The sequence below is a fragment of the Nelumbo nucifera genome, chromosome 8 (assembly GCF_055504915.1).
Source record: "Nelumbo nucifera cultivar China Antique chromosome 8, China Antique-T2T, whole genome shotgun sequence".
Lineage (NCBI taxonomy): Eukaryota > Viridiplantae > Streptophyta > Magnoliopsida > Proteales > Nelumbonaceae > Nelumbo > Nelumbo nucifera.
In genome coordinates, this window is record NC_142656.1 from 41,540,002 (window position 1) to 41,545,520 (window position 5,519).

Genomic DNA, 5,519 nt, shown 5'->3' on the forward strand with positions numbered 1-5,519 from the left:
GTTGAAATTTGAATATGCTCTCTAGTCTGGACTGATCAACTAAGTAGCTTTCTTACCAAAAACAGATAAACTAAATAGTTTTTATATCATGTGAAACTTCCAATATCAGAACTAATTACAGATAAATGAAACAAGGAGAAAGTAACAAAACCAAGGATTAATAGAAGTTTACCTATAGTGGGCAAGGGAGGGATGATTTCCTTGATTGCAACTGCATCCAGGAGGGGGCCACATGTGGGGTCCTCTTGAATCCCAGGGTTGTGAAATGTCACCTTAGCAACATTAGAAGTGACCTTGAATGCCCAAGCTTAAGTATCACCTCCATTGCTGCTGTAGAGTGTTTGCAGAGGGAGGTCCCCTGAGAAAGGAGGTACTGACACCCTCAAAACTTCATCCTGAGCACAGGTTCTGTTATTTGTCATGTTCAGGGCTGAAACTAGCAAGAAATTCCCCTGTATATTTCATGGTTATTGATCCGTTTGGCCTAGACATCTTGTTGAGATCCAGATGTTATTTGGGATATTGCAATTAGATTAGAACAGTTACTCTCCATGATCTGATAGGCTTTTTGTAGATCTCAATGGGAAGAGGATCAGATTTGTTACAGTACTTTGACCTCTGGCGGTTTTTGGCACCAGGTTCAGAAACAGAATGTTTTTAACTGATAAAAAACATGGAAGAACATGGGAGTAGAGGCTTACTGTCAAACAGTGTTGAGATGGATGAGAAGTCAAGATCAATTCCTGTGGAAACTCAGAGCATTTCGACCTCTGAGTTGGACAAGGGAGACCATTTTGATCCCAAAATATTACCGCGATCTGAACTAATATTTGCTGCTCGTAACTTCAACACCTCATCTACCAAATCAACAAGAGCTTTTCATGTCTCAAAAGGTGTGAAAATCGTAGTCCCCAAAATTCAAATCTTGATTATTTGCTTAAATATAAATAAAAATGTATTCCCCTGTTGGGTACAATTCTTTATCCTCTATACAAGACAGTCTTCATCATTTATAAATTAGGTTATATTGAAAAAATGCTAGAAAATATGAAACTTTGAGTAAAGATATTATTTTATTTATGTAGAAAAAGGTTATAGATATAAAATAAAATTTAATAGTATCATATTAAAAAGAATATAATCTGATAAAAAGTAAATACATAAATGAACTGTGAATGAAATAAAGTATATCTGAATATACTAGAAAATGTGCAAATTAAACAGATGGATTGTTTTATATAGGTAAAATTTATAACCATGAAACAAACTAAAAACTAAAATTCAAAAACAAAAAGAATATATAACATAATTTCAAAAACAGAAAAGTATGTTTTTTAAAACCTTGGCAGTAATAAGGTAAACAGAGAACAGAAAAGCTTTAAGTGACAAAAATGTAGCCATATAATGCTTACAGACCTACAGTTCCATCATACATGCAAGAAAATAAAAACATGTGCTAAGTGTAACCAGTCAACATGTATTTATATATGGTCAAATTAATTATAGTTCAAATAAAACTTTTTAAACAAATACCAATACAAATGAAAGACCATTAACTGCTTCTACAAAATAGAACTACATATAAAGTATGTCGAATACCCTGTGCTCTGTACAACTTGACCAAGAGTTGCAACAGCAACTTCACGTTTAGTAACAACAGCACCATCCAGCAAAGCTTCAACAATTAATGGCATAAGCTCAGAAAGATACTGCCTCATTGCAAAACCACCCTGAAACAAATCCAGAACAAATGAATTAAGAAATAACCATCATCAAGTGATTAAACAGATTAAGATACTGGAATAAAATCCAGACAACAGTAGATATGAAACTAATAATGTACTAGAACTTTGCTCTCACAACTACTTTCTCTTTTTATTTTTAAACTGCTCAGTGGTAAATCATTCTAAATGGCAAAGCCAACTTTGCTCTCCAACCCTGCATGGCAACTCTCTTTACCAGCTTTATCAATGAATTTTATATTGTGAGACATACATATCTACTTCCCTCAGTTTCTACTAGTGTAGTTATTGATTCTCCTTAACGTTCTAGTCTCTTGGGCTGTATTTGTTTGCAGTACCTCGATCTGGCTTGTCCTAAGTTCCAGTTTGCAACTGCTTGTTTTAATATTTTGTGTAGGTAAATGTGTAAGTGGGACCCACATGTAATATTTTGTATATTTGTAAGAAGAACCAATAAGCATGTTGCCAAATGGTCTTTTGATCTTTCTAGTTTTTAAATGATCTTTAAAAAGAATTGCAACCAATCAGTCTTTGGTCTTTGAAGATCTACCTATGAAAGCCTATCAATCTTTTGAGATCTTGAGCTTTTGGAAGATCTTCCTAAAAAGACCTACTAAACGCCACCTTAATGTTCACATCATCATTAACCCACACACATCAATTGTAACAAGCAAATTTAAACCCCAATGGCTCTCACATGAGATTTGAAGAGGTCGATTGTTTACTCCAATATTGTCAACAAATCATGCCTAAACAATGGGCAGGTTTCTTGGTAACGCTATCACAACAACAATTATATTCATTTGCTAGCACTCTTGCTTATTGACATAATACTTCTATCAGAAAATAGGGGGCTAATATTAGGAATAGGAATCACAAAATCAACAGTCCCATTTTAAATCGCTAAGTCACCAACCCTATTTAAGAAATAACTTAGAACATATTTGGTTGACAAATAAGTTATGCCTATTGATAGAATACTCTCTATCAATAAGTCGGGGGCTAAATGTAAGTATATGTAGATAACCATTGCAAAGCCTACGATAAGGTCATAATAATGCAAAAGTAACCACCACAAAACCTGCAATGAAAACTATCCATAGCCAAAGATAGTACAAACCACATTGTCAACAATTAAAATCAAAGGACTACCTAATTCTCTAAATCACATAAGACATGCAATTATGCTTGCGATGATCTTGCTCATCTCCTTGTAAACAAAGATCTCATTCAAAAGGAATAACAATAAAGAAGCATATTGTGATGAAATTGATAAATATCATAGCATAACCACAATTACTAATGCTATTGCATTCTCTAGATTCATCAGCTCAACCTGATATCGCATGATGCCATTAAGGTAACAATGATGTTAGTCTATTTGCGATATTGCATATTAACCCTTAGGTGCTTGTATAGAAGAGCGTTGTTCCGCATGACCATGAGTGAGCTCTTAAAATGGGTTATAGATATAATTGTACCCAAGTGAGAACTCTAAAGACATGGATTCCTTATCTTAAAGAGATTCTCACAGACATGTGGTGAAACCCTGAACTACTTACACCCGTTATGCATCCAACAAATTATAATTACCTTTTTGGGACAGGAAAGTTTTCCTCTATCTTCTTCCATGTTCCCTCTTATAGCCACGTGTCTTCCTCTATAAATAGGGGAGGCTCGAAGCCCTTCACACAATATCACCTCAATAGACCACTACGAGAGTCCTAGCAACATAACCTTTTGCTTTCCTAGAATTCCTTGTTACCTTGCTCTAGCCTATACCTTTACATTCATCCTTCAGGTAAACCCCTTTGTAGCCATACCTTACAACTTACAACTGTAAAGCCAATTGATTTGTACCCTAATATTGTTGATTTAGATGTTCAAGCTAACGAGTATGGAAATATGAAACCCTTCTTCCTTTTTCCCTTCTTTAAGCTCGCATCTTCATGCTACACATGTTTTGCTTTTATTTCTTTTCAAACATCTCCCTCTACCTCTACCTCTCACTCTTTTTCTTTGTTTTTTATTTATGTTAAATAAGATTCCCAATGTTCAAAATATTAAAAAACAATGTAATTTTTTTGTGTTTGGGCCGACTTGGTTGAACTTGATTGAAATATCGAAAGTATCGAATGACATCTTGTATTTTTCTTTATCACCTAAAAGTTTTGTATTGGGTCTCAACACCAACATATGTCAAGAGATATTACGACATTTCCCAACATTTTAAACCATGAGTAGTATCATTGCCAATGGGTTGGGGTCAGGTGTATTAGTCCCAAATTGATTTATCAATCGGTTTCATATGATAGAACTAGAACTGTTGTATTTATTAATTGGGATAATTGGATTTGACCTGATTAAACTTGATTGCACTTGAGATCTTTAAATACATATTATAAAAATAAAAATGTAAAGCTTTTTTTATACAAAAAAATCTCACTCAAACTCATGTTAGAAATTTTAACTCCACCATATAGTTACAACAATTCAAAACTTCCAACACCCCACCCTAAACACCAATAGCTAGGGGTGAGAATTCGGTTTATTCAATTAAAAACTGAACTAAAACTAAATTATAGAAAAACTAAGATTTTCAATCCGGTTTCGATTAAATCAAAATTTAATAATATATACTCTATTATATATATTATAACATATAACATATATTATGAAATCAAATTTCATTTTATTATATATTATATATAATAATAGAAAGTCCTATTAATTCGGTTAACCTAATTTCTAATTGTTAAGACCAAAACTGAAAACCAAATGAATAAAAAATTGAATTAATCGAACTGATTTAACAAAACCAGAAAAACCAAACCGAAAAAACTGAAATTGAAGTTTTTGGTTTGGTTTTAACCGAATAATGCTCACCCCTACCAATAGCCCCCTTGTCCCCTTTATTGGAATTAATTCCCTCCTATCACTGTTCCCCAATTGTATGGTGAAATTAGAATTTGTTAGGTGGGGGTAAGTGATGTTCCCCTTTTAGAATCTGGCCTTCATAAAAATAATTATATCGATAAAACAAATGTTTTAACCAAAATTGTTTTATATAAAATATATAAAATCTATCCTTTTGGACACAAAGTATAATAAATATTATAAGAAAACCAGGAGGCATTATATATTATTAACAATAATCCGTTCGAATTTGAATTGATTTAGAACAACAAGAACCAAATCTGGCCCAGTTATTAATCTAGAATCGAGAGAAAATGTCAAAACATAATTACTTGGATTGGGCAAACCCGACCCATTGAGCCCTAGAGACGAGTATGTACATTCATTACGAATAGGGTGGATACAAAACAAACATTTCATGAGCTATTCGATCTCGATACATGAAATGTTGGATTTGGCTCGACCTAAACCGAGCTTTAAGTAGAGCTTGAGCCTAATATTTAAGCTTGTTTGTTAATCGAGTCGAGCTCAAGCTCAATAAACCTTGACTCATTATATATTTAAGTAATATTATTATTTTTAAATAAATAATTTTTATAATTCTTAATTCTTATATATAAAACAAAAAAGGTCGATCTCCAACCAAGCCGCCGAATTCAAGCTCAAGTTTTTAACCCGAATTGAGTCCGAATTCAAACTCGAGCCCGATGTTTTTTTGGTGAATCCTTGGCTCGGCTCGAATCTTAGCATTGTGAAGTCCGCCAAATGCTCGCGTGCACGTCTTCTGATTAAGACAATTTCAATTCCATTGTCATTGGATGGCCCGGTCCGACTCGAACTACTGGTTCGGGTTATAGTCCG